This window comes from Heptranchias perlo, chromosome 39, assembly GCF_035084215.1.
Source record: "Heptranchias perlo isolate sHepPer1 chromosome 39, sHepPer1.hap1, whole genome shotgun sequence".
NCBI classification, from domain to species: Eukaryota; Metazoa; Chordata; class Chondrichthyes; order Hexanchiformes; family Hexanchidae; genus Heptranchias; species Heptranchias perlo.
In genome coordinates this window covers 14487700-14500596 of record NC_090363.1, presented here as the reverse complement: position 1 = coordinate 14500596, position 12897 = coordinate 14487700, and positions in this window count along the sequence as shown.

The following is a 12897-nucleotide window of genomic DNA, read 5'->3' as shown; positions in this document are numbered from 1 at the left end:
GCGAGCGCGACCAACATTTTCAAAAAATTCGCCGCTCACGCGGCTCCCATGCCGTACAAAATGAGGCCCGCGTCGCCACCGCCTTGGACAAAATGGAGGCCAGCTTGGCTACCTCATTGGACAAAATGGAGGCCAGCTTGGCTACCTCATTGGACAAAATGGAGGCCAGCTTGGCCACCACCTTGGACAAAATGGAGGACAGCCAGGCCTACATTTTGGAAAAATGGCGGCTGCGCCGCTGCCGCCATCTTGGTCAGATGGCGGCAAGTAGCCAACCGAGTGTCCCCAGTGATCCCGCAGTCAACCCAGAATGATGCCAGGGTGCAGCCAGCGTTCCCAGCTTGCACCCAGTTATGCCGGAGTGATGCCAGAGTGGCGGTCTTTATCATCAGACCACCACCACCAACAACAACAACTTGTGTTTATAATATATATATATTACCTGTATATTTATGATGTATTTGTATATTTGGAAGTGTATTTGCACAGGGGCAGCACGGCTGCAGGGACGGCAGCCGGGCTTGGACCAAATGGAGGCCAGCGGGGAGTCCGTCCCGGACAAAATGGGGGCGAGCGCGACCAACATTTTCAAAAAATTCGCCGCTCACGCGGCTCCCATGCCGTACAAAATGAGGCCCGCGTCGCCACCCGCCTTGGACAAAATGGAGGCCAGCTTGGCTACCTCATTGGACGAAATGGAGGACAGCCAGGCCAACATTTTGGGAAAATGGCGGCTGCGCCGCTGCCGCCATCTTGGTCAGATGGCGGCAAGTAGCCAACCGAGTGTCCCCAGTGATCCCGCAGTCAACCCAGAATGATGCCAGGGTGCAGCCAGGGTTCCCAGGTTGCACCCAGTCATGCCGGAGTGATGCCAGAGTGGCGGTCTTTATCATCAGACCACCACCACCAACAACAACAACTTGTGTTTATAATATATATATATTACCTGTATATTTATGATGTATTTGTATATTTGGAAGTGTATTTGCACAGGGGCAGCACGGCTGCAGGGACGGCAGCCGGGCTTGGACCAAATGGAGGCCAGCGGGGAGTCCGTCCCGGACAAAATGGGGGCGAGCGCGACCAACATTTTCAAAAAATTCGCCGCTCACGCGGCTCCCATGCCGTACAAAATGAGGACCGCGTCGCCACCGCCTTGGACAAAATGGAGGCCAGCTTGGCTACCTCATTGGACAAAATGGAGGCCAGCTTGGCTACCTCATTGGACAAAATGGAGGCCAGCTTGGCCACCACCTTGGACAAAATGGAGGACAGCCAGGCCTACATTTTGGAAAAATGGCGGCTGCGCCGCTGCCGCCATCTTGGTCAGATGGCGGCAAGTAGCCAACCGAGTGTCCCCAGTGATCCCGCAGTCAACCCAGAATGATGCCAGGGTGCAGCCAGCGTTCCCAGCTTGCACCCAGTTATGCCGGAGTGATGCCAGAGTGGCGGTCTTTATCATCAGACCACCACCACCAACAACAACAACTTGTGTTTATAATATATATATATTACCTGTATATTTATGATGTATTTGTATATTTGGAAGTGTATTTGCACAGGGGCAGCACGGCTGCAGGGACGGCAGCCGGGCTTGGACCAAATGGAGGCCAGCGGGGAGTCCGTCCCGGACAAAATGGGGGCGAGCGCGACCAACATTTTCAAAAAATTCGCCGCTCACGCGGCTCCCATGCCGTACAAAATGAGGCCCGCGTCGCCACCGCCTTGGACAAAATGGAGGCCAGCTTGGCTACCTCATTGGACGAAATGGAGGACAGCCAGGCCAACATTTTGGGAAAATGGCGGCTGCGCCGCTGCCGCCATCTTGGTCAGATGGCGGCAAGTAGCCAACCGAGTGTCCCCAGTGATCCCGCAGTCAACCCAGAATGATGCCAGGGTGCAGCCAGGGTTCCCAGGTTGCACCCAGTCATGCCGGAGTGATGCCAGAGTGGCGGTCTTTATCATCAGACCACCACCACCAACAACAACAACTTGTGTTTATAATATATATATATTACCTGTATATTTATGATGTATTTGTATATTTGGAAGTGTATTTGCACAGGGGCAGCACGGCTGCAGGGACGGCAGCCGGGCTTGGACCAAATGGAGGCCAGCGGGGAGTCCGTCCCGGACAAAATGGGGGCGAGCGCGACCAACATTTTCAAAAAATTCGCCGCTCACGCGGCTCCCATGCCGTACAAAATGAGGCCCGCGTCGCCACCCGCCTTGGACAAAATGGAGGCCAGCTTGGCTACCTCATTGGACAAAATGGAGGCCAGCTTGGCCACCACCTTGGACAAAATGGAGGACAGCCAGGCCTACATTTTGGAAAAATGGCGGCTGCGCCGCTGCCGCCATCTTGGTCAGATGGCGGCAAGTAGCCCACAGAGTGTCCCCAGTGATCCCGCAGTGAACCCAGAATGATGCCTGGGTGAACCCAGTCAGCCCAGAGTGACGGTCTTGACGTTCAGACCACCACCACAACAACAAGAACTCCCACAACAATGTCCCAGTGACCCCCCCGCGAGTGTCCCCTGAATGTCCCAGTGACCCCCCCCCATTGTCCCCTGTATATCCCAGTGATCCCAGTGTGCACCCAGTGACCCCAGAGTAAGCCAGGCATGACTCACGTGCTCCCCATTGGGTCCAGGCTGCGGTGAAGGTCTCAGTCAGTCAGTCCCCAGCGGAGAGAACGATTCTTGGCCCAGGATTTCTCCCACTCCTCCCCCTCCTCGCAAAATGTCTCTTTCTGGATCATCTCCTTGCAGCATTTCATCAAAAAGATTCCTGAGGGGGGAGGGAGAGAGAGAGAGAGGGAATTGATTAAAATACAAAAGCAAGGGATTAAAAAGGCACAGCAAGAGCCCAGAACTCCCTCCCTCTCTCTCTCCCTCTCTCGTTCTCCCTCCTCCCCTCTCTCTCTCCCTCTCTCTCTCTCCCTCCCTCCCTCTCTCTCTCTCTCTCCCACTCCCTCTCTCACTCTCTCTTTTTCCCTCCCTCCCTCTCACTCCCTCTCTCACTCTCCCTCTCTCCCTCTCTCTCCCTCCTTCTCTCCCTCTCTCTCCCCTCTCTCTCTCCCTCCCTCCCTCTCTCTCTCTCCCTCCCACTCCCTCTCTCACTCTCTCTTTTTCCCTCCCTCCCTCTCACTCCCTCTCTCTCACTCCCTCTCTCTCACTCCCTCTCTCTCACTCCCTCTCTCCCTCTCCCTCTCTCTCCCTCCTTCTCTCCCTCTCTCTCTCTCCCCCCTCTCTCTCCCCATCCCTCCCTCTCTCTCTCTCCCTCCCACTCCCTCTATCACTCTCTCTTTTTCCCTCCCTCCCTCTCACTCCCTCTCTCTCACTCCCTCTCTCCCTCCCTCACTCTCCCTCTCTCTCCCTCCTTCTCTCCCTCTCTCTCTCTCCCCCCTCTCTCTCTCCCTCTGTCTCTCTCCCTCTCTCTCTCTCCCCCCTCTCTCTCTCCCTCTGTCTCTCTCCCTCTCTCTCTCCCTCCCTCTCAACCCTCTCCCTCTCTCACACTCCCCCCTCTCTCTCTCCCTCTCTCTCTCCCTCTCTCTCTCCCCCTCCCTCCCTCTCTCTCTTTCCCTCCCACTCCCACTCTCTCTTTTTCCTTCCCTCCCTCTCACCCCCTCTCTCCCCCCCTCTCTCTCCCCCTCTCTCCCTCTCCCCCCTTCTCTCCCTCCCTCTCTCTCCCTCTCACCCCTCTCCCTCTCTCCCCCCTCTCCGCTCTCTCCCCCCTCTCTCCCCCCCTCTCCCTCCCTCTCTCTCTCCCTCTCTCCCCCTCTCACCCCTCTCCCTCTCCCCCCTTCTCTCCCCCTCTCTCTCTCCCTCTCTCTCTCCCTCTGTCTCTCTCCCTCCCTCTTTCCCTCTCTCACACTCCCCCACTTGCACAGAATCTCTCCCTAATCCAAGTCTGCAGCTTGTTTCTCCCCTGCCTTTCCTCTGAATGCCTCTAACCGGTGCCGCACTGCCTGTCTGAGCTGCTCAGTGTTTGCTGCAGGGTCCAACCCTCCCCTGGGTGTGTTTTCTCTTCTGTCCCTGGGCCCCGCACACACCTGCTCTGGACATTGTTGCAACTTTTGTTCTGTCAGTTGCTGTCAGCGAAAGGTCAACAGCTTTTCCCTCAACTGTTTTCTCTTGTTTGAATTAGCGGCTCGCCCCTCCCTGTTCGATCTCTCCCCCTCCCTGTTCGATCTCTCCCTCTCCCTGTTCAATCTCTCCCTCTCCCTGTTCGATCTCTCCCCCTCCCTGTTCGATCTCTCCCCCTCGCTGTTCGATCTCTCCCCCTCCCTGTTCGATCTCTCCCCCTCCCTGTTCGATCTCTCCCCCTCCCTGTTCAATCCCTCCCTCTCCCTGTTCGATCTCTCCCCCTCCCTGTTCAATCTCTCCCACACTCTGTGAAATATTCCCCTCTGTGTAATATTCACCTCTGTGTAAGTTATGCACTGAGTCCACCCCACCTTGTAATGTACAGAATGTAATATAAGATATGGACTGAGTCCACCCCACCTTGTAATGTACAGAATGTAATATAAGATATGGACTGACTCCACCTCACCTTGTAATGCACAGAATGTAATATAAGATATGGACTGAGTCCACCCCACCTTGCAATGCACAGAATGTAATATAAGATATGGACTGAGTCCACCCCACCTTGCAATGCACAGAATGTAATATAAGATATGGACTGAGTCCACCCCACCTTGTAATGCACAAAATGTAATATAAGATATGGACTGAGTCCACCACACCTTGTATTATAAAGAATGTAATATAAGATATGGACTGAGTCCACCTCACCTTGTAATGTACAGAATGTAATATAAGATATGGACTGAGTCCACCTCACCTTGTAATGCACAGAATGTAATATAAGATATGGACTGAGTCCACCACACCTTGTATTATAAAGAATGTAATATAAGATATGGACTGAGTCCACCTCACCTTGTAATGCACAGAATGTAATATAAGATATGGACTGAGTCCACCACACCTTGTATTATAAAGAATGTAATATAAGATATGTACTGAGTCCAGCCCACCTTGTATTGTACAGAATGTAATATAAGATATGGACTGAGTCCACCCCACTTTGTAATGTACAGAATGTAATATAAGATATGTACTGAGTCCACCCAACCTTGTAATGCACAGAATGTAATTCAAGATATGTACTGAGTCCAACCAACCTTGTAATGTTCAGAACGTAATGTAAGATATGTACTGAATCCACACCAGCTTGTCATGTTCAGAATGTAATATCAGATATGTACTGAGTCCACCCCACCTTGTAATGTACCAAATGTAATATAAGATATGGACTGAGTCCACCCCACTTTGTATTGTACAGAATGTCATATAAGTTATGTACTGAGTCATTTCCACCTTGTATTGTACAGAATGTAACATCAGATATGTAATGAGTCCACCCCAGCGTGAATTGTCTAGGATGTAATATGAGATATTTAATGAGTCCACCCCACCTTGTATTATACAGAATGTAATGTAAGATATGGACTGAGTCCACCCCACCTTGTATTGTACAGAATGTAATGTAAGATATGGACTGAGTCCAGCCCACCTTGTAATGTATAGAATGTAACACAAGATATGGACTGAGTCCACCCCACCTTGCATTTTTCAGAATGTAAGATAAGATATGGACTGAGTCCAACCCAGCTTGTATTTTACAGAATGTAATATAAGTTATGGACTGAGTCCACCCCATCTTGTATTTTACAGAATGTAAGACAAGATATGCACTGAGTTCACCCCACCTTGCATTGCACAGAATGTAATATCAGATATGGACTGAGTCCACCCCACTTTGTATTGTACAGAATGTCACATAAGTTATGTACTGAGTCATTTCCACCTTGTATTGTCCAGAATGTAATATAAGATATGTAATGAGTCCACCCCAGCGTGAATTGTCCAGAATGTAATATAAGATATTTAATGAGTCCACCCCACCTTGTATTATACAGAATGTAATGTAAGATATGCACTGAGTCCAACCCACCTTGTATTATATAGAATGTAATATAAGATATGCACTCAGTACACCCCACCTTGTATTGTACATAATGTAATGTAATATATGTACTGAGTCCAACCCACCTTGTAATGTACAGAATGTAATGTAAGATATGCACTGAGTACACCCCACCTTGTATTGTACAGAATGTAATATTAGACATGTAATGAGTACACCCCACCTTGTATTCTACAGAATGTAATATGAGATATAGACTGAGTCCACCCCACCTTGTAATGTACAGAATGTAATATAAGATATGTACTGAGTCCACCCCACCTTGTATTGTAAAGAATGTCATATAAGATATGTGCTGAGTCCACCCCACCAGGTATTTTTTCAGAATGTAATATAAGATATGTACTGAGTCCACCACAACTTGTAATGTACAGAATGTAATATAAGATATGTATTGTGTCCACCCCACCTTGTATTGTACAGAATGTAATATAAGATATGGACTGAGTCCACCCCACCTTGTAATGCACAGAATGTAATATAAGATATGGACTGAGTCCACCTCACCTTGTAATGCACAGAATGTAATATAAGATATGGACTGAGTCCACCACACCTTGTATTATAAAGAATGTAATATAAGATATGGACTGAGTCCACCTCACCTTGTAATGCACAGAATGTAATATAAGATATGGACTGAGTCCACCACACCTTGTATTATAAAGAATGTAATATAAGATATGTACTGAGTCCAGCCCACCTTGTATTGTACAGAATGTAATATAAGATATGGACTGAGTCCACCCCACTTTGTAATGTACAGAATGTAATATAAGATATGTACTGAGTCCACCCAACCTTGTAATGCACAGAATGTAATTCAAGATATGTACTGAGTCCACCCCACCTTGTATTGTACAGAATGTAATTTTACATATGTACTGAGTCCACCTCACCTTGTAATGTTCAGAACGTAATGTAAGATATGTACTGAATCCACACCAGCTTGTCATGTTCAGAATGTAATATCAGATATGTACTGAGTCCACCCCACCTTGTAATGTACCAAATGTAATATAAGATATGGACTGAGTCCACCCCACTTTGTATTGTACAGAATGTCATATAAGTTATGTACTGAGTCATTTCCACCTTGTATTGTACAGAATGTAACATCAGATATGTAATGAGTCCACCCCAGCGTGAATTGTCTAGGATGTAATATGAGATATTTAATGAGTCCACCCCACCTTGTATTATACAGAATGTAATGTAAGATATGGACTGAGTCCACCCCACCTTGTATTGTACAGAATGTAATGTAAGATATGGACTGAGTCCAGCCCACCTTGTAATGTATAGAATGTAACACAAGATATGGACTGAGTCCACCCCACCTTGCATTTTTCAGAATGTAAGATAAGATATGGACTGAGTCCAACCCAGCTTGTATTTTACAGAATGTAATATAAGTTATGGACTGAGTCCACCCCATCTTGTATTTTACAGAATGTAAGACAAGATATGCACTGAGTTCACCCCACCTTGCATTGCACAGAATGTAATATCAGATATGGACTGAGTCCACCCCACTTTGTATTGTACAGAATGTCACATAAGTTATGTACTGAGTCATTTCCACCTTGTATTGTCCAGAATGTAATATAAGATATGTAATGAGTCCACCCCAGCGTGAATTGTCCAGAATGTAATATAAGATATTTAATGAGTCCACCCCACCTTGTATTATACAGAATGTAATGTAAGATATGCACTGAGTCCAACCCACCTTGTATTATATGGAATGTAATATAAGATATGCACTCAGTACACCCCACCTTGTATTGTACATAATGTAATGTAATATATGTACTGAGTCCAACCCACCTTGTAATGTACAGAATGTAATGTAAGATATGCACTGAGTACACCCCACCTTGTATTGTACAGAATGTAATATTAGACATGTAATGAGTACACCCCACCTTGTATTCTACAGAATGTAATATGAGATAGAGACTGAGTCCACCCCACCTTGTAATGTACAGAATGTAATATAAGATATGTACTGAGTCCACCCCACCTTGTATTGTAAAGAATGTCATATAAGATATGTGCTGAGTCCACCCCACCAGGTATTTTTTCAGAATGTAATATAAGATATGTACTGAGTCCACCACAACTTGTAATGTACAGAATGTAATATAAGATATGTATTGTGTCCACCCCACCTTGTATTGTACAGAATGTAATATAAGATATGGACTGAGTCCACCCCACCTTGTAATGCACAGAATGTAATATAAGATATGGACTGAGTCCACCTCACCTTGTAATGCACAGAATGTAATATAAGATATGGACTGAGTCCACCACACCTTGTATTATAAAGAATGTAATATAAGATATGGACTGAGTCCACCTCACCTTGTAATGCACAGAATGTAATATAAGATATGGACTGAGTCCACCACACCTTGTATTATAAAGAATGTAATATAAGATATGTACTGAGTCCAGCCCACCTTGTATTGTACAGAATGTAATATAAGATATGGACTGAGTCCACCCCACTTTGTAATGTACAGAATGTAATATAAGATATGTACTGAGTCCACCCAACCTTGTAATGCACAGAATGTAATTCAAGATATGTACTGAGTCCACCCCACCTTGTATTGTACAGAATGTAATTTTACATATGTACTGAGTCCACCTCACCTTGTAATGTTCAGAACGTAATGTAAGATATGTACTGAATCCACACCAGCTTGTCATGTTCAGAATGTAATATCAGATATGTACTGAGTCCACCCCACCTTGTAATGTACCAAATGTAATATAAGATATGGACTGAGTCCACCCCACTTTGTATTGTACAGAATGTCATATAAGTTATGTACTGAGTCATTTCCACCTTGTATTGTACAGAATGTAACATCAGATATGTAATGAGTCCACCCCAGCGTGAATTGTCTAGGATGTAATATGAGATATTTAATGAGTCCACCCCACCTTGTATTATACAGAATGTAATGTAAGATATGCACTGAGTCCACCCCACCTTGTATTGTACAGAATGTAATGTAAGATATGGACTGAGTCCAGCCCACCTTGTAATGTATAGAATGTAACACAAGATATGGACTGAGTCCACCCCACCTTGCATTTTTCAGAATGTAAGATAAGATATGGACTGAGTCCAACCCAGCTTGTATTTTACAGAATGTAATATAAGTTATGGACTGAGTCCACCCCATCTTGTATTTTACAGAATGTAAGACAAGATATGCACTGAGTTCACCCCACCTTGCATTGCACAGAATGTAATATCAGATATGTACTGAGTCCACCCCACTTTGTATTGTACAGAATGTCACATAAGTTATGTACTGAGTCATTTCCACCTTGTATTGTCCAGAATGTAATATAAGATATGTAATGAGTCCACCCCAGCGTGAATTGTCCAGAATGTAATATAAGATATTTAATGAGTCCACCCCACCTTGTATTATACAGAATGTAATGTAAGATATGCACTGAGTCCAACCCACCTTGTATTATATGGAATGTAATATAAGATATGCACTCAGTACACCCCACCTTGTATTGTACATAATGTAATGTAATATATGTACTGAGTCCAACCCACCTTGTAATGTACAGAATGTAATGTAAGATATGCACTGAGTACACCCCACCTTGTATTGTACAGAATGTAATATTAGACATGTAATGAGTACACCCCACCTTGTATTCTACAGAATGTAATATGAGATATAGACTGAGTCCACCCCACCTTGTAATGTACAGAATGTAATATAAGATATGTACTGAGTCCACCCCACCTTGTATTGTAAAGAATGTCATATAAGATATGTGCTGAGTCCACCCCACCAGGTATTTTTTCAGAATGTAATATAAGATATGTACTGAGTCCACCACAACTTGTAATGTACAGAATGTAATATAAGATATGTATTGTGTCCACCCCACCTTGTATTGTACAGAATGTAATATAAGATATGGACTGAGTCCACCCCACCTTGTAATGCACAGAATGTAATATAAGATATGGACTGAGTCCACCTCACCTTGTAATGCACAGAATGTAATATAAGATATGGACTGAGTCCACCACACCTTGTATTATAAAGAATGTAATATAAGATATGGACTGAGTCCACCTCACCTTGTAATGCACAGAATGTAATATAAGATATGGACTGAGTCCACCACACCTTGTATTATAAAGAATGTAATATAAGATATGTACTGAGTCCAGCCCACCTTGTATTGTACAGAATGTAATATAAGATATGGACTGAGTCCACCCCACTTTGTAATGTACAGAATGTAATATAAGATATGTACTGAGTCCACCCAACCTTGTAATGCACAGAATGTAATTCAAGATATGTACTGAGTCCACCCCACCTTGTATTGTACAGAATGTAATTTTACATATGTACTGAGTCCACCTCACCTTGTAATGTTCAGAACGTAATGTAAGATATGTACTGAATCCACACCAGCTTGTCATGTTCAGAATGTAATATCAGATATGTACTGAGTCCACCCCACCTTGTAATGTACCAAATGTAATATAAGATATGGACTGAGTCCACCCCACTTTGTATTGTACAGAATGTCATATAAGTTATGTACTGAGTCATTTCCACCTTGTATTGTACAGAATGTAACATCAGATATGTAATGAGTCCACCCCAGCGTGAATTGTCTAGGATGTAATATGAGATATTTAATGAGTCCACCCCACCTTGTATTATACAGAATGTAATGTAAGATATGCACTGAGTCCACCCCACCTTGTATTGTACAGAATGTAATGTAAGATATGGACTGAGTCCAGCCCACCTTGTAATGTATAGAATGTAACACAAGATATGGACTGAGTCCACCCCACCTTGCATTTTTCAGAATGTAAGATAAGATATGGACTGAGTCCAACCCAGCTTGTATTTTACAGAATGTAATATAAGTTATGGACTGAGTCCACCCCATCTTGTATTTTACAGAATGTAAGACAAGATATGCACTGAGTTCACCCCACCTTGCATTGCACAGAATGTAATATCAGATATGTACTGAGTCCACCCCACTTTGTATTGTACAGAATGTCACATAAGTTATGTACTGAGTCATTTCCACCTTGTATTGTCCAGAATGTAATATAAGATATGTAATGAGTCCACCCCAGCGTGAATTGTCCAGAATGTAATATAAGATATTTAATGAGTCCACCCCACCTTGTATTATACAGAATGTAATGTAAGATATGCACTGAGTCCAACCCACCTTGTATTATATAGAATGTAATATAAGATATGCACTCAGTACACCCCACCTTGTATTGTACATAATGTAATGTAATATATGTACTGAGTCCAACCCACCTTGTAATGTACAGAATGTAATGTAAGATATGCACTGAGTACACCCCACCTTGTATTGTACAGAATGTAATATTAGACATGTAATGAGTACACCCCACCTTGTATTCTACAGAATGTAATATGAGATATAGACTGAGTCCACCCCACCTTGTAATGTACAGAATGTAATATAAGATATGTACTGAGTCCACCCCACCTTGTATTGTAAAGAATGTCATATAAGATATGTGCTGAGTCCACCCCACCAGGTATTTTTTCAGAATGTAATATAAGATATGTACTGAGTCCACCACAACTTGTAATGTACAGAATGTAATATAAGATATGTATTGTGTCCACCCCACCTTGTATTGTACAGAATGTAATATAAGATATGGACTGAGTCCACCCCACCTTGTAATGCACAGAATGTAATATAAGATATGGACTGAGTCCACCTCACCTTGTAATGCACAGAATGTAATATAAGATATGGACTGAGTCCACCACACCTTGTATTATAAAGAATGTAATATAAGATATGGACTGAGTCCACCTCACCTTGTAATGCACAGAATGTAATATAAGATATGGACTGAGTCCACCACACCTTGTATTATAAAGAATGTAATATAAGATATGTACTGAGTCCAGCCCACCTTGTATTGTACAGAATGTAATATAAGATATGGACTGAGTCCACCCCACTTTGTAATGTACAGAATGTAATATAAGATATGTACTGAGTCCACCCAACCTTGTAATGCACAGAATGTAATTCAAGATATGTACTGAGTCCACCCCACCTTGTATTGTACAGAATGTAATTTTACATATGTACTGAGTCCACCTCACCTTGTAATGTTCAGAACGTAATGTAAGATATGTACTGAATCCACACCAGCTTGTCATGTTCAGAATGTAATATCAGATATGTACTGAGTCCACCCCACCTTGTAATGTACCAAATGTAATATAAGATATGGACTGAGTCCACCCCACTTTGTATTGTACAGAATGTCATATAAGTTATGTACTGAGTCATTTCCACCTTGTATTGTACAGAATGTAACATCAGATATGTAATGAGTCCACCCCAGCGTGAATTGTCTAGGATGTAATATGAGATATTTAATGAGTCCACCCCACCTTGTATTATACAGAATGTAATGTAAGATATGCACTGAGTCCACCCCACCTTGTATTGTACAGAATGTAATGTAAGATATGGACTGAGTCCAGCCCACCTTGTAATGTATAGAATGTAACACAAGATATGGACTGAGTCCACCCCACCTTGCATTTTTCAGAATGTAAGATAAGATATGGACTGAGTCCAACCCAGCTTGTATTTTACAGAATGTAATATAAGTTATGGACTGAGTCCACCCCATCTTGTATTTTACAGAATGTAAGACAAGATATGCACTGAGTTCACCCCACCTTGCATTGCACAGAATGTAATATCAGATATGTACTGAGTCCACCCCACTTTGTA